The sequence below is a fragment of the Periplaneta americana genome, chromosome 15, assembly GCF_040183065.1.
Source record: "Periplaneta americana isolate PAMFEO1 chromosome 15, P.americana_PAMFEO1_priV1, whole genome shotgun sequence".
Lineage (NCBI taxonomy): Eukaryota > Metazoa > Arthropoda > Insecta > Blattodea > Blattidae > Periplaneta > Periplaneta americana.
In genome coordinates, this window is record NC_091131.1 from 148,183,598 (window position 1) to 148,211,295 (window position 27,698).

Below are 27,698 nucleotides of genomic sequence, written 5' to 3' on the forward strand. Positions count from 1 at the left end.
AATCGATCACCTACAAAGCAAATTATATAGCAGGCAATAAAAATGTTACATTTAGACAATATTCAATTTTACATTATTTTTTTATCAAAGCGGATAAAACTTTGTACGATACACATGTCGTAACTTCATATTACAATAGTAGACTGGTTATCAAACTCGGCCTGCAGCCTTGTTTGACAAAATCTCGTATTGTAAAATAAAACGTTACGACATTGGTATCTAAATAACTATTACATTATGTTTTATGCAATATTAAAATGCTTGATAATATCGTATTGTCAGTGCTCTTCCATCCTGTAAATGCTATTTTTTTTAATTTAAAACATTTAACAACCAGTTCTACATTGTGGACAAACTAAACAAGCAGTGATCTGACTGAATGACAAGACATGTAAAAATGTGATAGCTTTCAATTGCATTATATTAATTTCTACTGAATCATTTCATTGCTGTATAGCCTACTATATACCAAAAGATGTATATAGGCCTATCAGTATTTAGATATGGTGGTAGTTTCCTAGTACCCGGTACTTGTTACATAGGTCGTGTTTGTGTTTACACAGTGGTTTCCTATCTTTTTACATATTTTTTATTTCAAAAGTTTCATTTATTGGAACTGAGGATATAATATATCAGAATACACGATTTGTATTCAAGACTTTGCCGTTTCTATGGAAGGACAAGCTTCGAGAAGGATTAAACACTGTAAGTTCAATTTTATTTAAATACCAACTTGTATAATGCATGATGCTGTCACATTTTAAACATATTTTAGTGTGAGCACAAAATTTCCATTTCCTATGACAAGTTCATAAAGATATTCACGCGAAATTATTTTGCTAAGGAAACCATCCTTCATTATGGGGGAAAAAAAAAACTGTGGTAACTCACTTTGAATTGAGTACCTACTTAACCTTACAAAAGGGCTAAAGAGCCAAATTAAAAATAAATAAACAAACAAGGAAACAAGTAAACAAAGAAGTACAATTCATATTTATTGTAGAATGAAGTTATTTCATATTCTGCATTTCCTCTACAAGAGTGCTAAGTGAAATTCGTAACTTAGTAAGTACTGGTAGTACCTATGAGCATCAAACGGCTTCAATGACGTCACAACCCAGTTAGCCAAGCCACTTTCCTTACAAAAGTGTCAAGTAGCAATGATTTTCGTGTGCATTTCCCTCCTTCAACATATTGTAACAGCTGGTCTGCTGTATTTGGTGTTATAGCTTAGTGAGTATAACGAGGTAGTTGCGTATAATATATTGTTTCAAATTCCTGAACCAGTCATTAAGAAGGGAAGGTTGAAAGAGTCTGGCAATGAAAGCAAAAAGTTAGAGGCAGCAGGAAATGAATATATGATTCTAAATAACGTTCATTCATCTATCTGCAAAGAAACCATATTTATTAGAGGTAAATCTATGCTGTGTAAGCTGTATATGTATGTTAATTTGAAAATGTATATGTTACCAGTACTGTTAAAACCCGAAATCCGTCAAAACCAGTAATCCGTCAAACTATATCATACTTAAAGCAAAATATACTGATTTTTTGTGCTACTAATATTTTATTTGAGAAACCACATACATTGGAAATTTCGGGTCTCATTGCACCTTCAGATTACAAGGTAAGTTTCTTAAGAATAGTCAGGAATATTGAAAATCATATACAGCTGACAGTTTTTTACACTTTTGTCAAAACTAAGCAGAAGGGAACATGTGTAGTTTCTCAAATAATTGACTGAATAATTTTTAATCACAACAGAAAAAAATACACCACTAAACTGGAGAATTAGGTACCGCAGCTTTCAATGTACCATTACAATGATAATCAAGTACACAATTTTGTTAACATAAGGACATGACATTTACCTGTGATGTCGTTACTAGGAAAAATTAATTTTTTCTCTCACTTTCTCCCTCATTCTCAACATTACTGAGAGATAGCTCCACTATTAGCAACAAGGTTGGATAAGGTTTGATGAGGAGATAAGTACATTAGTGTTAATTACACACTTTGCCAGTGATAAGGTTGGCTGGGGTTTGACGAGGAGATAATGTATTAATGTCAGTTGCACACACTGTTGATTTCAACGATATTCCCTGGACCACATCATATTTCTCATTAATTTGTCTGTGGTAAAGTGTTATATCTTCGAAAATGTGCATTTTCTTTTAGTGTATTAAAAAAATCGCCATTATACTCCATAGATCTTACATTTAACAAGTACAGGGAATTATTAAAGAATATCGTCCACACCTGTGGAGTAACGGTTAGCGCGTCTATCCGCGAAACCAGGTGGCCCGGGTTCGATTCCCGGTCGGGACAAGTTACCTGGTTGAGGTTTTGGTGAATGTTACTTATGTCCCGCCCACTATAGGAGACATAGGCCAGTTTTACACTAATCCTAAACATTTGGAATAATAAAAGCGTAAACTAACCTAACCTAACCTAAGTGCGTCGGTGTCTTCCAAAATCGGAGGAAGTCGCTCAACGCTCGTTTAATCAATATTATTCGTTCAGTGGGTGGTGGATACTCTACATTGACCGAGGTTTTTTCCGGGGTTTTCCCTCAACCCAATATGAGCAAATGCTGGGTAACTTTCGGTGTTGGACCTTGGACTCACTTCACTGGCATTATCACCTTCATCTCATTCAGACGCTAAATAGCCTAAGATGTTGATAAAGCGTCGTAAAATAACCTACTAAAGTAAAGTTAAAGAATATTATCACCAATTTTACTAGTAACATTTCGATTCTCTTTGTTTACGGCTTAGTATGGCCTGGTCACTAATGACACATGTAGCTCACGACAGGAAGGTCTTGACTGTGAGATCAAACCGTACATGTGCGGACTTGGTTAATGAAAACCTAAACTAACCAAACCTAACCTTCGTATATACAAGATGGGTAACTGGAGTACAAATGGAACTTCATTTGATTTGGAATGTACACGCGAAAATAAATCCAGATAAGAATCACGCTGACACTACAAGAGAAGTCTGTGCATGTGCAGTTTGATCTCACAGCCAAGTTCTTCCTGTCGTGAGCCCCGATGTGAGCATAGTTGGCACTGCTGTATGGCAGGCATTATCCAGTTGTTCCAAATAAATAAAAATTTTTTTCTAAGTTGACTCTTCAAATGCCGCAGATAGAATAATACAGAGTGGACCCCTCAACTTTCCTGATTTCCATTGCTTCTAAAAGAGAAACCAAAAACACGAGGATTATTATTTCTTATTTCATCAGAAAGAACAACAATAATAAAGATAATACGCCTTCATCTCCACCTTTCATATCTAAAAAACAAAGAATCGAGGAATAGAAACTCAATATGGCATATTTGAAATTTTAATGGCACCTGCAGCAAGGCAACATGAAGTGGTTGAATGCCAGATCTTCGGGAACTTTATAGCTAAAAGATGTAGCAATGTTCATCCATAACACAGAGCAAAGTCCAACATGCTATTATAAACGTTCACTTGATGTGGAATTGAGGCAGTGTGTCCAAACATGCCATCCAGTTCTTTCTACAGTTTACCGTATACATTGTTCTCAACATCATACTGTAATGTTCATCCACCACAATGCCCGTTACCATATTAAGAAAATTCCTTCAATTCCCCTAACCTTGTCAAGCAATGTACTCAATTCAAACCCAAATTTTTCTAGCATCAAGTACGTCCAATTGCCAAGATGTGGATATGAATTTTCAGGCTTTTTTAATTTTTAAAAATAGTGTTTCATGGTGTTACTTAACCTTTTATATATTGGTAGAAAATAAGAATACCTACCTGTAGACTTCTGACACATTACCTGTGCACTCGGCTGATGTCAGAATGGTGTGGAATTGCCTCGCTATAACTCACTACAAAAATATCAATTCGAGGAGGCTTACTTAGCGCAGCAGAAGCAGGAAATATACACTTTTGAGAACACGACAGGTAGACGTGTTATTTACTCTGCGAGAAAAATTAAAGTTTTCTGGAAATGTAGTAGTGTATGCACAGAGTCTTTTATCATTATTTTCTCCATTAACAGAAAAAGTGTCCGAAATCTAAATGTAAGATTGAATATTCTATTAAAATTACTATACTTGTGTATTTTGTTTAAGTCCTTCATTAACCCTCCTGCTGCCAATAGAACTACTCCACTGATGATTTGTCAATGTAATTTTCAGTTTTCTCCATATTTCTTTTTGAAATTCCATGTATTTCTCGTTATATGCCTACTAACAATTTGAATTAAAAATAACCTAAATAATTAATCTACTTTAAGATATAATTCACATTATTCATGTGGGGTGATCTTGTTACCCTCCTTGATAATCTATCATGAAAATTCCAGGGTATAAAATTCAATCTGTAGCTTAATTCTCTTAATTTCTAAGTTAGTCTGCTTTCAAATTATTTTATTTTGTGATATTTATACTAATTTTTATATTGTTATTTATATTATCATGTTTTTTTGTTCCCTATTTTTAATTTTTTATTTCTGTGTGTTATGGTTTTTCTAAAAGTGATTTTGTTTGAAATAATTATTAGTGGAGCCTCTTTTCGATAATGGTTTATTTAACGACCCTCACAACTGCAGAGGTTTTATAAGCATCGCCAATGTGGCGGAATTTTGTCCCGCAGGAGTTCTTTTACACGCCAGTAAATCTACTGACATGAGGCTGTCGCATTTAAACAAACTTAAATGCCATCGACCTGGGACGGGATCGAACCCGCAACCTCGAGCACAGAAGGTCAGTGCTATACTGACTACGCTACCCAGGCGGACTTCCTCTTTTTGATATGTTATTGTTATATAGGTGGTGCTCGAATATTTTAATTTCAACAAAGAACTAAAATTTGATTTATTAGTTTTATATTTTTATTATAACTTCAAAAAATTTTTATTTTATTTTATTATAAACAAATGTTTTTGAAATGTTCATTGTTTTATATATGGTGTTCTAATATTTAAATTTCAAAAATTAACTGAATTGATTTCCAATTTATGTTATAGTACTCTGACTTTCATTGCTTGTACAGAAGTGTTTTCTACCATGTCAAAATTATGTAGCATTAAGGAGTTTGTCTTGAAATGAAAGGGAGGTAAATTTAAATTTACTGTACATGTTACCTCATTGTGTCATTGGTAACATATCTAAAGTTCGTTAATTTTGGTATACTATGTTTTCAACAAAATGGAACAGGACGTTTGAACCACTCTGTATTTTTTAAAATAAGATGATTACTTTATATTTTTACACTTTTTGTCTATAGAAAAGAAGATCCCTCTACTTTCATACATTATTCAGGTTCTGGCACAAATCCAGACTTATTACTGGTAACATCAGATATCCATCACGAAACCAAGAAAAAAATAATTGAAGACCCCGGATCTGGCCATAGAGTCATCATTGCTTCTATTCATCTCCACCAAAACCGAAGAAAAGAACCCTACAGTAACAAAACAACATGGGATTTTAAGAAAGCGGATTGGAAACTATTTACTACAGAACTAGACGAACACATCCAGCTCAACACACCACTAATGGAAAATAAAAACTCAGATAGATTGAACAAATATTTCTGTGAATCTATTCTTAAAATTGCAAAAAAGCACATCCCACGAGGCAAACCAAAAAAATACACCCCATTCTAGACAGAAAACCTGAATTTATTGAAACAAGATAGAGATAAAGCAAGAATCAAAGCAGAACATAGCAAAACACCAGAAGATACTCGAGATTGGGGGAGGAAGACTGCCATTCTTAAAAAACCAATCATAACAGCAAAAAAGAACAGTTTTAATAAATTTATCGAAAATATTAATTACAGAACCGATAGCGCTAAAACATATAAATTTCTGAAGAATATTTCCAATACACAGGAAAATATTAGCCAACCTATTATTCACAATAACAAAACACTAACAGATAGTAGAGATATAGCAAATGCATTTAATAAACACTACTCAAACTCTCACAGATTACATCCCAATATAAAAAAATGACAAATTTATCAAAAGAGAATTACATAAATATATAAAAAAACAATATCACAAAACCTGAAATATTCCATCAAAATTTTACTTCCAAAGAATTAAGCATAGCTATACAAAATTTAAAAACCAAGAAATCTCCAGGTCCCAACAACATTCATTCAGAATTTTTTAACATTTGGGGAAAAAAGCCAAGTCTGTACTTTTATCCATTTTCAATTTATCATGGAACACCTCAATTCCTGCAGCTTGGAAGAAAGCAATCATTGTACCAATTCACAAAAAAGGGAAACCTGCTCATGATGTTAATAGTTATCGACCAATAGCACTATTAAGCATGATAGCAAAAACCATGGAGTTAATGATCTCCAACAGATTAACTTGGTATTTAGAATCCCAAAATCTTTTATCACCAAGACAAGCCGGTTTTCGACAACTACACTCTACTAATGAACAAGTCATATGCCTCGGCCAAGAAATAAAAAACAGTTTTAACAAAAAAGAAGATGCCTTGGCAATATTTATTGACTTTCAGTTAGCATATGACTCTGTTTGGAGAAATAAATTATTATTAAAACTCCAGAAATTAGGTATCTCCAGCAATATGTTCAGATGGATATCAGAATTCCTTAGTCAACGATTCATTGCTACTAAATTCAATAACTCACTTTCTAGTTACAGACAAACATATTGAGGTCTACCCCAGGGCGCTGTCCTCAGCACAACTTTATTCAATATTTATATAAATGACTTACTCTCCATATTAGAGGAATCAAACATGAAAACAGCACTATTTGCAGATGATATACATAGTTTTGTGGACTTCGAGATCTCACAGACATAGAGACAAAATTCATAATTCTGCTCTTAAAGCTCTAAATCCACTACATGAATGGAATACGAGTACATCAAATTTGATGACACTCAATTTAGGCAAAAGTAACTACCAAATATTTTCACTTGGTAAAAAAGAAAGAGAATTCAATATCCAATACAATGGCCAACACCTTCCTAGGACTTATGAATCCAAATATCTTGGAGTTATTTTCGACAGTAAGTTAACATGGAACAACCATTTGAAAAAGCTCGTAAAAGATTCTCCCTTCTGAAAAGACTAGCTGGAAAGGAATGGGGTTGCTCTAGAAATACTTTGAACACTACATACAAAATGTTTATACAGCCAGTTCTGACGTACTGCGAGAAATTTTAATTACTTCACCTTTCATAAACGAAATAGAACGTGTTCAAAACCAAGCTCTCAGACTCATCACTGGTGGAATCAAAACAACTCCAATAGATTCTATGAGATTCCTCACTAATATTAACAGCATCAAAATGATAATTAATAGAATAAAAAGCACTGATTTAATATGAAAAACTTATCAGATTACCAGGAAACAATTGGCATTCATACAGTCCTCTCCGTAGATTAAAAACTCAAAAAAGTTTCATATCCATGGTTCAAGAATTAAAACAGAAAATCAACATCCCGAATTTAAAAGAAAACTTACAAATTAAACCAAACCCTTTAACACTATTAAATATAGAGTATAATATAAATTTAACACAAGAAATACTGAAATCAGAAGTAAACACTGAAATAATGAAACAATTGTCTTTAGAGACAATTAATATTAGGTACCCTCCACAAAATTGGCTTCATTTATACACCGATGGATCCTTGATCTCCAGGGAACAAGGTGCCGGTGCAGGTGTTATGTGCTGTCTCTTCTCACTTTATAGATCTCTTGGATATGGAACAACAAGTTTTGATGGAGAAATCACTGCAATAAGTGAAAGTCTCAGGAATCTTCTCTGCCACATCAATAAATTTAAAAATGCAGTTATATTGTCAGACTCCAAAACAGCTATTCTATCAATAGTCTCTAGACACACACCTTCATCTCAAATAGCAGAAATAAATAAAATGCTCTCTCAACTAATAACACTCAATAAAATAATTGTATTCCAATGGATACCATCCCATTGTGGAATCCTGGGAAACGAGAATGCGGATGCTTTAGCAAAGAAGGGCAGCACTGCTACTTACAGACCTGTTACTAAATCTACGTGTTCCTCTGTGAAAAGATTGATTAAATCTACATACTTAGACTTCAACATACAAAATTTGATGACAAATCTCAAGGGAAAAAATGGAACTCTCTGCATCAAAATCCACAGTTGATTCCTGATTTACTACGCAAATCGTCTGTAGCTGCATTTAGATTGGCAACAGGCCATGACTGTTTGGCCAAGCATCTGCATAGAATTGGAATATATCAGTTTCCTAACTGTCCATTATGCAACTCAAATGAAGAAATGGATTCAGAACATCTCAAAATCTGTGCGTCAGTGGCTAACCATGACAATATCTTTGAAAAATATTGGAGTGCAAGTGGTCAAATGGCTTTATTGTCAAATGCCTGGCATTAGAAAACAACAACAACAACAACAACAACATTTTTCGTAAGTCTATACATACAGTAAATTGTTTATATTTCAAATGCTTAACAAAGATCGGTATATGTTTTTGATGGTGGTAATTTTATTACCCCCCCCTTGGTAGTATAGTAGTAAGTTGTAAAAAACCTTGGTAGCGAGATGGTTGAGAACTTGATACATTTCAGGAACAGTAACACTTATAGACTGTTAGGAAATTGTGACTAGATATTGCGGATAGTATATGAATCACCAAGCAATCAGAAAATGCATTGTCATGGTCAGATTTTCTTGGACATAAGTAGGTTCTCTATTCTATGTGGTATCCTTTCTTGCTACCTAGTAGCGTCCCCAGACGTCCCAGTTTAGCTAGGATAGTCTCGAATTTCTAACATTTGTACCCCTGTCCCAAAAGAGTGTGTCTAGGATGCCAAATGTCCCAGTTTCCTCCAAGTATAATATCGTTTATGTGATAAGCAGGGAAAGGATTTATATGTAAATACATATTTACTTATAAAGCTAATATAATTTATATTTTGCATTATCTTTATGTTTCACAATGTGTAGGGTTGAAAAATCCTACTTTTATTTTCCATATTTTTCCATATTTTAGAGTTTAGTACATATTTTCGTTAATTTCCATATATTTTCCATATTTCATATAAAACAGTCCATATTATATTAGGTTTAACAATAAAACAAAACAAAATTCCATTAACTTTTAAAAATACATTTCAACAATAGAGATTTAAACACATGTTCAGTAATCCCTTTAACATCAGAGTTATTTGAAAATTAGCAGTCCTATCAACAATGGGAAAGTAAGTTACAAAACTGTATTAATTTAATTTAAAATTTTTAACAGACTTCAGTTGTGCAGCTCAACAGTTAAATGCCAGTCAGAGTACACATAGGTTCAGTTTTGTAAATCATACTATAAAGACGGTAAATATGCCAAAAGTACGTCATTCAGTCAATTTAAAATCAAAACTAACAAGTTACATTTCAGAATTTAAAGAAGATGGTTTATCAACTGACAATAAAATATTATTTTGTAATTTGTGTCAGTGTGCAGTATCATCTACACAAAAGTTCCTGGTGCAACAACACATTACAACTAGTAAACATCAGGCCAACAAACAACTAAATTCCAAGCAGAGACAATTGTTTTTAACACAACCAACAACATCGAATGTAAGATCTGAGTTTAACATCGACCTGTGCCGTTCTCTCATCTCTGCTGATATTCCTCTCTACAAACTAAAGAATAAGGTCTTCAGGGAATTCCTTGAAAAATATACTCAACATACAATCCCGGATGAGTCAACACTTAGGAAGACGTATGCTCCATCCATCTACGATGAGACAATACAGAAGATAAGAGATGAAATTAAAGATAGTTCAATTTGGGTTTCCATTGATGAGACTCCCGACAAAGAAGGTAGACTTGTTGGTAATGTAGTTATCGGTTTGTTAAGTGAACAATATTCTGAACGAATTCTTTTACATTGTGATGTTCTAGAAAAGTGCAATAACAAAACTATAGTTAAACTGTTCAACGAAGCTATGGGTATCCTGTGGCCAAAGGGTATTATGTACGATAATGTGTTATTCTTTATTAGCGATGCTGCCCCTTATATGGTCAAAGCTGGACAAGCATTATCTGTTGTATATCCTAAATTGACTCATTTTACTTGTGTGGCGCATGCATTTCATCGTGTGGCAGAAGTGGTCAGAGACAATTTCCCTAAAGTAGATTTGTTGATTTCATCAGTGAAAAAAGTATTTCTCAAAGCTCCCAGTAGAGTTAACGTGTTGAAAGAAATGTACCCTGAAATTCCATTGCCACCAAAGCCAATTTTAACTAGATGGGGTACATGGCTAGAAGCAGTTGAATATTATGCCGAACATATAGACTCTATTAACAATGTTCTCCTTGCATTGGACTCTGAAGATGCAGTCTCAATTGATACTGCGAAAACAGTTACCTGTGACATAAGTGTGAAGAATGACTTAGCTCACATTCAGCATACATTTTCATGCATCATAAAAACGCTCAAAAGTCTCCAAAATAGGCACCTTTCACTATCTGAAAGTTTTGAAATTATAAATAGTACTGTGGAACAACTGAATCGTGGTAGAGGTAAAGTTGCAGATGCAGTAAGAGCTAAGGTGGACACTGTACTTTCAAAAAACCCTGGATATGAAGAACTACAAAAGGTTGTTGCTGTGATGAGTGGTGAATCAACAGTGAAGATTAACTTGGACTTATCCCCAGCAGACATTGTGAAATTGAATTATGTACCAGTTACTTCTTGTGACGTCGAACGCTCTTTTAGTCAGTATAAATCTATCCTCAGAGACAATAGAAGAAGATTCACTTTTCAGCACTTGAAAGAAATGTTTGTAACCTATTGTTATGGTAACAGACAATAAAAATTGTGTTTTGTTGAAACTACATTGGAAGATAAGGTACGTCCATTATATTTTTTGTTTAGTTTGATTAAAATGTACCAATATTTAACGTACATAGCCATTTTTTTTATAATTTTAAGTCCATATTTAATTCCATATTTTGGTAAAAATCCATATTTAATTCCATATTTTGGTAAAAATAACTACATATATATTTACATATTTCATATATTTTTAGTCCATATAAATCCGTTCCCTGGTGATAAGGCATTGCAAAAAATTTTTTTCTTAAATTTCCTAAGTGCACCCCCGCCATGTTATTACAATTATTGAAACATACTTATGTACAAATTTTCAGATGTTTAGGTCATATTTTGACCCCCGCCCACCTCAATAATCACTTTTGCTATAAGGTACACAACATGTACAGAGCAAGCAAGAGCTACTTTTAGTTTTGCAAATGAATGAGAGCTCTCTGATAACATGAGATCTCTCGTTTTTGATACTACAGCTTCAAATTCAGGATGGAAAATTGGAGCACGTGTACAGCTCAAAAAATTACTGGACAAAAACTTGTTTGTTTGCTTGTGTGCATCACGTTTTTGAGAGAATTTTGTGTTCGGTTCACTAGAAATTGTTTGGTGAAACATCAGGTCCTGAAAATGACAATTTCATTCAATTCAGGTACTCTATTTGGGAAACTATCAATACAGAAGAAAAATTTACGACCATACAAATCAAGGACAGGTCACTGAAACTCATAATGGAAAATACAATTCAATCACTGAAGAGAATACTTTCCACCTCAGATAGAAATAACTTATTACCTCGTGCTGATTATTGGAAGTGTGCTGAACTGATGTTGTTAATTCTGGGAGAAATACCTGAATGAGGAATACACTGGTTAAAACCTGGAGCAGCTCAGCACACTCGATGGATGCCGTCCATTTTGTATCCAGCAAAGATGTTTGCTTTCAGTGCTCAAGCAGGATATGACAAGATCATGATCGATAAATTAGAAGCACTATGCAAATTCAATGCACTCCTCTATGTTGAAAAATGGCTCTCTTCATCCAATGGTGCCGATGCAGTCTACAATGATCTGAAGCTGTGGCATGACTTGACCAAATACCGCAAGCACGATCATCAAGTTGCTAATGCAGCCATACAAGCCATGGAAGGACACTTGTGGTATTTAACCAAAGAGTGTGCAGTGTTCTCCCTATTTTCAAACAGAGTTACTGATTCGGAATGGCAGAAAATTGCTCGGACATTATTTCGATTTCTGAGACCAAAAGAATTTGAGAGGGGCATTCCAACATTTCCAATCCTGAACCACAGTACGAAATTCTCGTCTCTTAGGGTACGGCCACACGAGCTACATTTGTAGCAAGTTTTCTGCTACAAATGAAGCTGCCGTAATTGTCGCAAAATGGGTGGCCACATGGGCACTACAATTACTGCCAGTTTCTGCGTTAAATGTCGCTACGTGTGGCCACATGATATGCCACACGTAGCGAAATTTGTAGCTAGTTCTTTTGCATTTTGCAGCACTCAACCGTAGTGTAGTAGAAAGCTTTCTTCCGAGATGGATTATGAAGCCAAAGTCGCTTTGTGTGTGATGTTAGTGTACATTATTACGGTCACACACAATTGTAATGCGCATGAGAAGAAAATTTATAGCAGTGCCATAAAGTTAACTTTTATTCCTGTGTCGATTTTACAACAGGCAATATTGTTCGTCAGTAACAATCGGAAGTACGGTGTTGGTGAAGGGTTTGCTAGAAGGCTGTATGAAGACCTAATTTCTCGTGGTTCTGTAGAAGGGTCATTGGGATTGTACGACAGATTAGACATGCTCTTCCCTTTTTAATACATGAATTTCTGAAGCATCTCCAAGTAAAAAGGAGTTGTAAAAATGACCCAAAACACAACTCAAAGAGGCCATCTGTTTGTAACATATTTGAGAGATCTGTCTTGTAAAAGAATTGTGTTTTTTAACAAATGAAGTCGCTGTGAAGGGTTTACTGGAACACTATTGTATGGATTTTATTATTGAAGGAAACCTTTGGTCGAAAATGAAACAAAAAAATGCGTACTCTCAAAGAACGGTATTTTGAATAGAGTATAAGTAAACACATCTATCATAAAAGTTCTCTTTTTCTTGGTTTTGCAGAATGCTTATTGGACGTTGCGGCAATTTAAACTTGACCCTTATATCGCAAAATACAACTAAAAGTGGAAATTTCTTTATAAACAATACTGATTTGTGAGGTCTGTCCTGCAAAAGAATTGTACGTTTTTTACCAAACAAAATTGCTGTGAAGGGTTTGCTAGAACGCTATTGTATACATTTTATTATTGAAGAATTCTTTAGGTCGAAATTGAAAGAAGAAAAATGTATGTAGTTTTTAAAGAAAGATATTTGGAAGAGAGTTAAAAAAAATAGGGCAACTCAGCTGGACTATACATAAGCGAAGCAATATTTATTGGCACCGTATTGTTAGTAACAAAATATGTCATATATAATAATAATAATAATAATAATAATAATAATAATAATAATGGCTTTATTTAACCTGGCAGAGTTAAGGCCGTAAGGCCTTCTCTTACACTCAACCAGGATTAAAACTTGCTTACACAGTTGAACATAAAACTGGATCGGAATTAAATAATTACATACTGATACAATTTAGGTACATAACGAGATCAAAAGAGGTAGTTACATAAAATTTACCTCATAAAATAAAAATAAACATAGTAAAATACATATTAATGTTGTTAGAATCAAATACGAATCACATAAAAAACAGAAGCCGATAATTCAATAAAAAAATGTACGCAGTAAAAATAAAAATAAACACATTAGTATACGTATTACTATTAGATTACAATTAAGTAGGATTTACATAATTAAACCAGAAACCGACAATTGAATAAAATGTACAGAAAAAAATAGATTAATAATAAAAAAACGACAACATAGTGGGATACATATTGGCGTTAAGTGATAAATAAACACGATTTCGATAATAAAAATAAGAAACAAAAAAAAAATAAATAAAAATAAATACAGTGGAACACATTCCATTAAATATTTGCAACGCGTTAGATTTGGCAACTCATAAGATATTTTTCTAATTTACATTTAAAGGAAATTAAAGTTCGGCAGCCCTTGACTTCGGGCGGCAGAGAATTCCAGTGACGAGAATTAGCAACAGTGAAAGATGAAGAATAAAGAGATGATGTGTGCAGTGGTATTTCTAGCGTGTTATATTGTGACCGAGTATTTAAGTTATGATACCGAGAAAGACTGTGGAATCGGACAGATAAGTAAGAGGGAGTAGAGGTGTGCAAAATTCGGTATAAGAGAGAAAGGGAATGTAACTTTCTCCTCTCATTTAACCTGAGCCACAATAATTTATCGAAAGAAGGCGAAATGTGATCGTACGGTAGTAGCGGACATTACAAATGAAACGAACACATGCATTATGAACACGTTGCAGTTTCTGGGATAAATCCACCCTGAGATCACTGAATAAAGCGTCACAATAATCGAAATGAGGCATAATAAGAGTCTGTACAAGCATCTGCTTTAATTTAGCTGGATAGTGGTACAATCGTTTTAATGAGTGAAGAGTGGAAAATACTTTCTTGCATGTGTATTTGATATGCGTGTCCCAGGTAAGGTTAGATTCAAAATTAACTCCCAGATTTTTCACAGTTGAACTGAATAGAATGATCGCTTTATTCAGAGTCACAGGAGGAAAGTTCAGCTTATTAATATCGAGGATTAATCTTTTATTCGAAAATAAGATAGCCTGTGATTTATCTGTATTTAAGTTAAGTACGAATTGTTGAGACCAAGATGAAACGGATTCGAGATCTTTACTGAGTCTATTAATACAGTCACTTAGTCTATTAGGACTGGCAGAAATGTATAATTGAACGTCATCTGCATAAATATGATATTTGCAATATTTAAATGACTTGGCGATATCGTTAATATAGAGACAGAAAAGCAATGGATCCAATACCGAACCCTGGGGAAATCCTGACTCTACTGTCTGCCAGGAGGAGAACCGATTATTAAAGACAACACACTGCTGGCGGCCAGTGAGATAGGAGTGCATCGTACTGTTATAAATTTGTCATGATAATAATTTCCCATCTAAAAGTCAATCTCCCTCTCTACTTCACTCCCTCATAAACACAAGTAAATTCTGTTGTTATGATTACATATACATACTGAGAATTTCAACCATTAAAAAGAACGGGTTTTCCTTCCAATTTCAGAATGCCTTTCTTCCATTGTAGACCTACATCTTATCCAATAGAAAACAGAGTTTACGTTCTCTTAAACATGATAGATCACATTTCTCAGATTATTAAATTTCGGGGGAGGGGGAAACTGAAAGGTGAATCTTAGGGTATGTTACAGTTTCATGTCTCATAAAGTTTTTTTACCAACAAAAGAAAATTTTAACGCTAAAAGATAAGCGGGGTGGTACAAATTGCGATATCTTATAGCTAATTCAAGAGACAAATTTCACTGCACTCATCAATGTCACTTGTTTTATTTTTAAATACATTAGGCCTGAATAAAATGCCAAGCTGTTGTATGCCTGGCTGCAAATTCAATTACCAGAAAGGAACTTAGTGGCGATATTTACTTTTCCTTCTGGTGAAGTAACAAAAAACAGGAGTAAGATTAAGAAAATAGTATTTAAAATTAGCTTACGCGTGTTTCCATACGCATTTGTAAATTTACATTGAGCTAAATTATTGTAATTCTCTACTGTAAAATGAATAACTTTGATTTGTTATTTCACTCTTTTTAAAGTCTTAATCTGTGTGTCCTTTACATGACATTTGATTTTCGCTTTCTATCTCATTCCTAAAAAATTAAAGCATAACCATTCATTTTACACGGTTGTTTGTACTTTTACTACAATTTTTTTTTTTTTTTTTGTTTTCGTTTGCATGATATTTATTCTTTATTTATTGTCAATTAGTAGTTAAAGTATTTTGACATGTATATTCTTTGACTCACTGAGTCTCCTCTGGGAATTAGTAAAGCGGAAATAAATATTAATATAAATTTAAAGTTTAAAATATGGATTTCATAATAAATTCCCAGTAACTAACAACAATGTTAATTCGTTTAAGGTGGAAAATTATTGGTCACGAGTAGACCTAACATGTCAGACGGCGCCAAACTTGCTACACTTACTGCTCCGTGTGGCCGCTTCCATTTAACTCAATGCGGTCTATAGTTCCAGCTACATTTGTCGCAGAAAGTTGCTACAAATGTAGCTGCACGTGTAGCCACCCATGTCGCTACGTGTGGCCACCCAACAGCAGTAAATGTCGCAGAAAAAATGGACCCAGACCCATTCGAGTTGCGACACGACCTTGGGATGCGCCAAACTTGCTACATTTACTGCTCTGTGTGGCCGCTTCCATTTAACTCATTGCTGCCTATAATTCCAGCTACATTTGTCGCAGAAAACTTGCCACAAATGTAGCTCGTGTGGCCGTACCCTTATTGGCCCTAAATCTTGGTTCTTGAGGTCCAATGGCTTGGACAATCCATTAGCCAATGGCATCTAGATCCCAGATATCAAGAAGCTGAGGCATACATACGGCATTTCAAAGTGGTGAATGATCTCTCTGAATGGGCCGTAAAGGTGATTCAAGACTTCTCAACTAGTGTTATCAATGACGAAACTCAAAAACAATACTTAGAGACATTAAGGATGTTAACAGCAGCCTCCAACAAACCTTAAATTCAGTAAATCTAGTGATTTGATGTGGATATTGTATAGCTGAGAGCAAGATTTAATTACAGTACTTATTAATTACTATATATGTGGATTTACAGTATTGCATAATGACCTGCATTAAAAGAGAAACATTTAATATTACATTTTCACATTATTTTTCTATAAGAAAAGAATGTCTTATTAGTCAGTCATTTTGGGCGGGGGTCAAGACATGACCAAATTACCTAAAACTTGGTATACACTCATATTTTATCAAGTGAAACAACATAGAAGGAGTGCATCTCGGAAATTAAAAAAAAAAAAAAAACATTTAATTTAATTTTAAAAATAATTTTCCCCATATCCTCATGCAATGGCCTACCTATTTAAAATTTCTAAATTTCATTAGCAAATATTCAACTGGTTGCAGTTCTATCCCCTCTGACACTCAATGAGAATATCTTAGTATGAGCATGAGTAACATTCTTACTATTTCCGGTGTTCGTCATTCTGATTCTGATTGCTTCTCTAACTGGCATTTACAGTTGCAGTTCGGATACATTTGCACATGGGAGTTTTGTTTTAGTTTTATTGAATTTGAATGTTAATCATTATTAGATGAACATTAAAAGTGTAGACCACGTGTAGGAAGTGAAGTCTGTTCTTTGAATGTTGTTGTTGTTGTTGTTGTTGTTTTCTAATGCCAGGCATTTGACAATAAAGTCATTTGACCTCTTGCACTCTAATATTTTTCAAAAATATTATCATGACCAGCCACTGAAGCACAGATTTTGAGGTGTTCCGAATCCATTTCTTGGTTTGAGTTGCACAATGGGCAGTTAGGGGACTGATATATTCCAATTCTATGCAGGTGTTTAGCCAAACAATCATGGCCTGTTGCCAATCTAAATGCAGCTACAGACGATTTTCGTGGTAAATCGGGAATTAACTGTGGATTTTGATGCAGAGAGTTCCATTTTTTTCCTTGGGATTGAGTTATCAAATTTTGTTTGTTGAAGTCTAAGTATGTAGATTTAATAAATCTCTTCACATAGTAATAGGTAGATTTAGTAACAGGTCTGTAAGTAGCAGTGCTGCCCTTCTTTGCTAAAGCATCCGCATTCTCGTTTCCCAGGATTCCACAATGGGATGGTATCCATTGGAATACAATTCTTTTATTGAGTGATAATAATTGATAGAGCATTTTAGTTATTTCTGCTGTTTGAGATGAAGGTGTGTGTTTAGAGACGATTGATAGAATAGCTGCTTTGGAGTCTGACAATATAACTGCATTCCTAAATTTATAGATGTGGCATAGAAGATTCCTGAGACATTCACTTATTGCAATGATTTCACCATCAAAACTTGTTGTTCCATATCCAAGAGATCTATAAAGTGAGAAGAGACATCACGTAACACCTGCATGTAGTTATAGCCATTCGTTCTCTTGTAAAACCTACCTGCACATAAGAGGAAGAAGAAAGTGGGCTTAGAAGCTTCCCTCCCTAAAAGCTTCCACTTGCAGCTAGCTAGCTAGCTCACTTACCTCCACCATAGGATTTTTACTATGAGCAATGGTGCACACATTCATTTGGTTTCACAAGATAACGAATTGCCTATATCAGTTTAGTTTCTTACCAGCATGACTAAGAGAAAGTGCCTTACTTGTTTTACTGAATTTGAATAATTTCAAGGGAAAAATTGTTCCGGGGCCGGGTATCGATCCCAGGACCTCTGGTTGAACGTACCAGCGCTCTACGTTAACAGAAAACCACAATTCCAAGTCACACAGAGATTGTGTGCACTCGTTGTGGGTCTCTGGCGTTTCGTCAGCCCACACGAGTTGTGTGGATATAAAGGGAAAAATTGAGACGGTGTCAGGTGGAGTTCCCGGGTAGCTCAGTGGTAGAGTGCTGGTACGTTCAACCAGAGGTCCCGGGATCGATACCCGGGCCCGGAACAATTTTTCCCTTGAAATTATTCAAATCTGCTTTACAGGGAGCTTCACCTGAAAGACTAGATTTGCATGAATTTGAATGTTAACTATTATTCAATGAACGTTAAAAGAATAGACCTGTTAGAAAGTGTAGTATTTTATTTTAAACAGTTTAATAGCTATCAATTCCTTACCATCATGCCTAAAAGAAATTATAAATTTCTAGACAATATAAAAGTGCGATATCCTTAATTGAAAAAATTTATTCAACTCAAAAGTGAAAATCAGTGTTGAGCATCAGTCACGTAGGTAGGACAGATATTGTAGACTATATCAAGACTACAAAACACAAAACTGCAAAATCGGCAAAATGCTCACGTCAAGCATTCCCTAAATTCTTCAGGTACAAATTTATAGGTAAGAAAAAGAAAAGGAATTGACTATCCAAGAAGCCACTTCTGCATTTAACACTATCGAACATAATCAGAGATTCATAATTGATGAATTTCATCTCTATTCTCTTTAACCCAGGAGTGGTCGCTAGGAAAAAGTCATGCGCTTGGTCGCACTTGTGGGATTCCCTTCACATTACGTTTTCTAGTTCTTTTTTAAAATAATGTTCAAATCTGTAATAAATAATAAATTTGTACTTGCATTGACTGTTATATTTATTTACATTGAAGTGAATATGAGTAGGCTAGTATAAAAAAGGACATGAAAATGTGGCACTAAAACAAAATAGTAATAAACTACGCAGTTACAAGACAGACAATTTTAATCAATACGAATAAAGTAGGCCTATACAAGTAAGAATTGAAGGTAACGCAGATCAACGTAAACATAGAAAAAAAATGCAATAATTTCCATAAAAGCCTGATGTCTACTACTCCTCCTCTTGGTCAATAAAATGTCACCATCTCTGGTTTTCTTTTCTCTCCTGTCATCATCTATTCGGTCATCATGATGAATAGTTGACAGAAGCAACACACTTTTATTCCTTCTTAGAATAAACGATGCCAACATGCCTATTTGTTTAAAAGCTGAACGTGCCGTTTCTGGATGATTGGCACATAATTGTCACACAGGTCATTGCACCTAGTGTAAGATGACACACAGCAATTGTCACATTTCGCCTACTCCAATATAACCTACAGCATATTTTGACATACTGTACGTATATGCAAGTTAAATAAGAATAATTAACAATTTTTTAAAAATATATGTACATACAGGGTGATTCAGGAGGATTTACTATCACTTACGGAGCTTATTTCCGAAGACATTCTGAGCAAAAAATGTCATCTAAACATGAGTCCTAATCTAAATATTTTCAGAGTTACACTAATTTGAAGTTATTTGTAAAATACCATTATTATTGAGTTTTAAGGGTAAAAGAATATTACAGATAAAGAATGAACTAATGAGAGTATCAATTCTTTAATTAGCTAGAATTCTGAATATTAAAGATATTATTAATTTGTCCTACAGAATAATATCTGTAATATTTCTCCTCAAATATTAAATAGAATTGTGAAGCTAAAAATGTGCTGTGAATTCCATAATTGCTTCGTACATAATTTTTTTCGATTTTTAACTACAAAATTACATTTTTCTTACGTATTTATCACAATTGCTACAAATCAATTGCTTGTAAATTCTGTAAGATTGTACATTAGGATGCATAATTAAACTGCAAAGAATCAAGTTTCTAAAGTCGTATAATTTGTAATAATTTTTGTGAAAAGTGCATGTGAATGATATACTTTTTGTTAAAAATTGAAAAACAAAATCTATACAAAGCAATTAACAACACATTTTTAGCTTCAGAACACTAATCATTATTTCTGAATAGTTCATTCTCTATTTGTAATATTCTTTTACCCTTAAAACTTAAGAAAAAAAGGTATTTCACTAATAATTTTGAAATTAGTGTCACTCTAAAGATATTGAGATTGGACACATGTTTACATGAAATTTTTTGCTCAGAATGTCTTCTGAAATAAGCTCCGTAAGTGGCGGTAAATCCTCGTGAATCATCACCATCATCATCATCATCAATGGCACGACAGCCCTTCATGGGCCCTGGCCTTTTTCAGAAGTTTTCGCCATTCCTCCCTATCCAATGCCAAACTTCTCCAATTTCTAACACCCAAAGTCTTGATATCATCCATCACACAGTCTTCCCAACTTTCCTTCTTTCCATCGGAATAAATTTGAAAACTCTCTTCGCAACTCTATCATCTTGCATTCTCACTATATGCCTGGCCCAATCCAATCTTCTTATTTTTATGAATTTAACAATATCCGGCTCATTATATAATCTGTACAGTTCGAAATTATATCTTCTTCTCCATGTTCCGTTTCTCTAACTGGTCCAAAGATTTGCCTAAGAATCTTTCTTTCAAATGTACATAATAATGTCGCATCTGACTTCGACAATGGCCAAGTCTCAGATGCGTAAGATAGTACAGACCTTATAAGAGTTTTATACATCACAATTTTTGTATTCCTAAATATAATTTGAGATTTCATATGTCTTCTAAGACCATAAAAGCATCTATTGGCAGATAATATTCGTTTTTTTATTTCAGAACTAACATTATTTTTGTTGTTAATTTCAGAGCCAAGATAGATAAAACTATGGACAGTTTCAAATTTAAAAGAGCCTATTTCCAGGTAAGGGGGTCCATTTATATTAGCTCTCGTGACTGGCATATACTTTGTTTTTTCTTCATTAATTTGTAAATGCATCTTTCTTGCTGCCTTTTCCAGCTTAATAAAGGCCTCTTTCATTGCTGCCTGACTTCTTCCTATGATATCTAAGTCGTCCGCATAAGCCAGCGCCTGAATCGACTTATAGAAAATAGTTCCTCTAGTATTAATACGTGAATCCCTCATGACTTTCTCCAGTGCTATATTAAAAAGGAGACAAGCTAGTGAATCTCCTTGTCGGACGCCACACCTAGTAGAAACAGAGTTAGACATCATGTTTTGAATTTTAACTATGCACTTGGTATTTGTCATCGTAGCTTTCACCAGAGAGATCAATTTTTTTGGGATCTTCAATTCCTCCATTGCAGCATAGAGTCTTTCTCTATTTATGGTATCATAGGCTGCTCGAAAATAAATAAAAGGATGATGGGTCTCGATTCCAAACTCGTTGCACTTTTCAAGTAACATCCTCATGAATCACTCTGTATATTTGGAAAAGTTGTTGAGTATCATAAGTATTGTTTATAATTTTGAGGCTGATAAATTTTACGAGTATTATTAAATTGTATTTCATACTTAACAAATCGAAGTTATGCTCGCAGGAACATAGATAATCCAGGATTCGGCCCTCATCTTTATACTCATCATAACACTCAGCAATACTGTGCAACTGACGATTGACTCATGCATAATTCATTCTTTGTCTCTTCCTTATTCTTCTTCCGGCATTGAGTTCAAAAATCATTTGTGACATGTCTTCTTGTTCCGTTTTAATTTCATTCAGTACTGAACACAGAAAGGGTGACTTTTTTCAACCATTAGTTGGAAACATTGATGCCATCCCTCTGTAACGTTATTAGTTCTTGGCTCTTGCAATATGACTGCATTGTATTGGTTCCATAAATGGGGTGCATACCTCGTCTTCCCCTTCCATCTTCCTCGAATATAAGTTACATTAAAATAATCTGCAACTTTTAAGGGTAGTGGGTAGTGATGCCTATATGATTAAATAATTTCAGTACAAAAGTTTAGTTCAATATTTTTAGGCACTTGAAATTTGGTGTTCAAATAATATGTCAGTGAACATAGAAAAAACAAACTTTAAACTCTTCTCATTAAGAAAGAAACCAGTGAAAATAAATCTAAACTATAGAGATGATAAGTTACAAAGAACTGAAAAAGTAAAATACCTGGATATACATTTCGACAATAAGCTGTCATGGAGAAATCACATTGAACTGATCAGCACAAAGGCAACAAATCGTTTTAAATTACTAAAAAGACTGGCGGGAACGAAATGGGGTAGCTCAAGGAGTACACTCAATACAACCTACAACACATACATAAAGCCTATCTTAACGTACTGTGGTGAAGCACTAATAACCTCATCAACCACAAATAAACAGACATTAGAACACACTCAAAACCAAGCTTTATGTCTCATCACTGGTGCAATCAAAACTACTCCAATTGAAGCCATGCAAATAATCACATCTAATAAACCTGTTGTAACAGATCTTGAAACACAAGCCCTTTTAACCTATGAAAAATTAAGAAGGCTTCCAAATTGGGATAAATGGAGTAAATACAAAGATTCTAAATTTACATTGAGGACCCAAAATGGATACATACAAGAGGTAGAAAAGCTTAAGCAAATTCTAGAAATACCAAGTGAAAAGGAAAACTTGATGAATCGATATAATCCACTTAATAACTTCAAAGTAGATTGCTGCCTTGATCTTGATGAAGTCTTCAACAAAAAAGATATAAATCCAGAAATAGCAAAAGCCATTGCCCTACAAACAATTAATAGAAAATATCCACAAAAGGACTGGTTGTACATTTACACTGATGGATCTCTCATGGATCAAAATGAAGGAGCTGGAGCAGGAGCTACTTGCCAATACTTTTCTCTTTATAAAAATGTTGGCAAGTACACAACAAATTTTGATGGCGAAGTTGAAGCCATTTATACATCACTTCAAAATGTATTTGTTTGGCTAAACCAGTGCAAAAACATAGTCATCCTGTCTGACTCCAAAGCTGCAATCCAGTCCATCAGCTCAACTACATCCCCTAAAATGGAAAAAGTGAAAGAAATTCATTGCATGGTAAAACAAATTCAAATGCTAAATAAAAAAGTGGATCCCGGCCCACTGTGGACTGAACGGTAACGAGAAAGCAGATATGTTAGCAAAGAAAGGAACTTATATCAACTTAAAAACAAATTTCAAGTTCCCATATGAATCAATAAAGCGAGTCATAAAAAGAATAAGTTACAGCGAACAGGCAAAACATCAAAATTAAAAATGGAAAGAATCATTCAAAGATCCAAAACTAATTCCTGATCTACCTCGAAAATCTGCCGTGGCCATGTTTAGATTGATTACTGGTCATGATTGCCTCGGTAAACACCTCCATCGTATTGGAGTACTGAATTCACCTAAATGCTTACTGTGCACCAGAGAAGAGGACATGGAGATGGAGCACTTGGCTAATTGTGAAACTCTTAGGACATTTGTGGACCTTCCATCAAAATATTGGGAAGCAAGAAGGATGATGACTTCATTGTTAAATCCAGAGCATTAGACACACACACACATATTTTTAGGCATTTAGTATTTAAAGTGGAACAAAAATTTCCATGGTTATACAATAAATCATTCTGAATTCAGTTCTATAAAAGACAACTAATTAGTTTCTTATCCAAGTGCAAAAGAAAGACCCTAACTGATAACCTGTTTTCCCACTTTGCTAAATGTACCCCAATCTTCAGGTGCACATCACTTGCTACAATCTTCACTCATATGCCTTGTATTTTTTAAAGTTATCAAGTATTGTATATTGTAAATTCTAAAGCAAAAGTTACTTAAATATTTCACCCGTAATGAAACAGAAAAATATTGAACTTTGATTAACCATTTTTGCCATTTTTTTAATGCATATATTTCCCCCCTCCCTTGTGTTATGTGTGTGATATTCTTAAACCCGTAGGTATACTTTGTAGAACACAGGCTGTAGAAAACACTGTAAAAGTTTCATGTAAATAGATTCAATAGTTTCAGAGAAAAATGCACTTAAGTTTGGAAAATATCAACTTACGAAAAACTGCATTAAAAATGATGCATGAATTACATGTGCCATCAAATTTAAAGAGGTCATTTAAAGGGATTATCTGCAGAGATACCCCCACAATATATTATTTAAAGAGCAAGTTTTGTACTTTTTAAACACAAAACAAAAAGTAGCATTTTTAACCACTAATCATAGCTGGTTCCCTTAATAACAGTTCTGAAATATCTTCATACAGCTAGTCATATGCTAAAAGGTATATCTGCTCTTGGAACGAACGCCAGACTTAACAGCTGATGTACTCCATTCCTAAATGCCCTATTGTCTGCAATGTTATATGAAGCTTGCAAATCTGTAGCCTTTACAGTCCTGTAACCTGATTGTCCCAAGTGAAAGAAACATAGGCCCCTAATCTGGTAGAAGCTGCAGGAAACACAGCTTGATGGGCATTAATAAAACATTGTTCTAATAATAATGTATGAAATATACCAGCAGGCTAAACAAGCAGTATGTATAATATATAATAGGTGAAGTGAACATAGGTTAAATGTATCGTAGGTTAAAATAACAGTAGGCAAAAGCTCCACGGAGTGTGCCAAATGTCACGGAACCGAACATGGTGCTACAGGATGACCTGATTACCGTATTCAGAAAAAATTATAGAATTTCTTTTTTATCATCATCATCATCATCATCTCCTTCAAGGCTTAGACTTTTCGACCTATTCCGCCTCCACCAAAATTGGTCTCGCCATCTCTTAACTGGTCTTCCTAGTGACCTCCCTCCTTTTGGATTATAATCCATGGCTGCTCTAGCAATACATATAATTGGCATTGTATGTAGGTATGTGTTCTTTTCAGTCCTGTTGTTTTGTTCTGATTATTTCTATTACTGTATATTTAGTGCCTTTCTTATATATTCAATCCTCTTTCTATCCAATAAAGTATAGCCAGCTATGTATCTAAAAAATTTCATTTCTTCTGCTTCGATTCTTCGTTTGTGATCTTTGGTTAGAGTCCAGCATTCACAACCATACAAGAAAGCAGGGAATTGCCAAGACTTTATAAAACTTCAGTAAAGTTTCCTTTCGCTCCTTTTCACCTACAGTACAGCGAATTGTACCACAAAAATACTGTAGTTAAATATATTTAGTTTAATATAAATTTCAAACTTTTTCTCATAAGTTATAGAGCAACCCAAATATTTAAATGTACTAACTTGTTCTATTATTTTACCACCTATAACTATTTTTGCTCTAATTGGGTGAGGTCCTAGAAAAGCCATTGTTTTTGTTTTACAGTCCCATTGTGAAGAATTAGATAGTGTTCTATATGAATGGTTGGCAATTAAAAGATCTAAGGGAATGTGCATTTCTTGACTGAGAAAGCCAAGGAATTGCACCAGAAAATGAAACTGCAAGGTGAGTGTGGATTTTTCGTTGGGTGGGTTAACAGATTTAAAGAGAAATATGGAATCCGAAAACTAGATGAGTCCGGTGAACAAAGGAGTGTCGACAAAGTGTCAGTGGATCAGTTTATTAATCAGTTCCAGAAAATTGTGTCTGAGAGTAATGTTAGTGCGGAACAAATACACAACGCTGACAAGACTGGATTATTATGGAGATGTCTTCCACAACACTGGCATGTGCGACAGAAACCTCACCTAAGGGCTTCAAACAAAACAAAGATCGTTCAGTGAATATGCTAAATTAGTGTATTTTTGTGTTAAGTGATGTTTTTTAATAAAGAAAATCTACACAGTTTATGTTATTTAGTTATGATCAAGTGACTGAGAAATAAGCTTCATATGACTGCGATTTCAATAGGTTGGCATCATAAAATACGAACAGGTAATTTGTTAAAATACTTGTTCAATTATCCGGAAAAATCTCGTATCCGGAATTTGCCTGGTCCCATTGGTGCCGGTTAAGAGGGATTCTACTATAGTTGTAAGATTTAGTTGTTTTTTCTTAAAGTTCTCAGAATTGAGGTTCTTTCTTCAAGCCTAGGGGGATAGACGTGGAGTAGTTATTCATTGCAATATTTCTCCAATTATTTAATATTGGAGACGCAAATCTCTTGACAAAACTACTTGCGCTATAGTCATCTATGTACGTCCCCTTTGGCTGCTCTCCAGCATAAATTACAAAAATGTCTGCATAAAATGTGCGGACATCTACCAGAGAATATATTTTTATGCTGTATTTTGTAGCTTTATTTTCAATATATACGCGAAATTTACACCTTCCTCGAAAATCTTCCAACATTTCGTCCACCGTTCCATATTCTCCAATCTGATAGCTTGCTTACAGTGTGATTGAATACTTCTCATATAGCAACCTGTGCCTGTCATTTATGTTATCCAACCTCAAAGCACAAAGGAGAAGAAAAAAATCTTTTCATACACATTGTAGCTCTCAAGCACTCTGGATAATCCCATAATTTATTAACTGAACAACTGAATCTACAATAATTTCATTTTGCAAAGAATGACATTCGTAAGACATTCTGAGAATTGGCAGAAAAGCCCAAGCATGGTTGGTCGCATGATAAGAGAATCCCTCACAGATGATGCAGGGGCTTAATGAAATCGCAATTATGGGTTTGGTGAAAATAATAGCTGCTTGTGACTAAAAGTCATAAACTCAACTAGAGAGAAAACCAGAATTCAGAATCAAGATTTAAAGAGATGTGAGAGTAATATTCATACAGCGACCACTGGCGGGTTAAAGTCATGGATAAGGAATTTACTTATGGACTAAATGCAAATCCATAACCATAAATGATTTGACACCTCATGCTCAAAAGGACATCACTGAAGATTTAAAAGGTTCGCCCTTTTGCATATTATAAATTGATACATCAAACCACATTGACAAGAAAACGTCATCAGTTTTTGTTGGTACTGGAAAACTCCAAATTTTGAAATTAAAAATTAAATTTAAAATTCACCAATACACGTGGAGAGACTTCAGATATTCTGGTTCATTATACAGTGCTCTCATTTTATGAGAAAACTTTGCATCATTCCTCCGTTGGCCGACTTCCTGCTCTCCCGACCGTATCGTGGGAAGCCAGTTCTACAAAACTTCCCAGCAGTTAGTTGCTTCTGAGAATTGTACCGGAACATGTGAGTGACTGTTGCTTGTGTACTAAGTAAAGTGTACGCCGGGTAGGGTTGCCAACCCTCCCGTATTTGCCCCTCATTTTTAACACTCTCCCGGCTCCTGTATTTTTCTTCTCTTCGAGCATTTTTCTTCTTTATTTTTGCATAATGTAAAAATTATTATTCTAAGCATTTGATTTTGCCGTGAATGATGATTTATATGCTGAATTTTGTTGTTCAAGAGATGAATTAAAATGTGCAGT

At 34.4% G+C, this 27,698-nt stretch overlaps 1 protein-coding gene and 1 long non-coding RNA gene across 7 annotated transcripts in view; one reads left to right on the top strand and one right to left on the bottom strand.

The window, feature by feature from the left end:
• LOC138715437 (uncharacterized) overlaps positions 1–27,698 on the top strand; it is a 125,627-nt gene that overhangs the window by 88,333 nt on the left and 9,596 nt on the right. For 2 of the 5 annotated variants that reach the window (XR_011336334.1, XR_011336338.1), the window contains exon 4: positions 21,168–21,222. The exons of the other annotated variants lie outside the window; for them this stretch is intronic. This is a non-coding gene — a long non-coding RNA (uncharacterized lncRNA). The remainder of the gene's footprint in view (positions 1–21,167; positions 21,223–27,698) is intronic. 5 annotated transcript variants of the gene reach the window in all.
• The window catches only part of LOC138715436 (CD2 antigen cytoplasmic tail-binding protein 2 homolog), a 100,310-nt gene that overhangs the window by 38,760 nt on the left and 33,852 nt on the right, over positions 1–27,698 (bottom strand). The gene's annotated exons all lie outside the window — the stretch shown is intronic.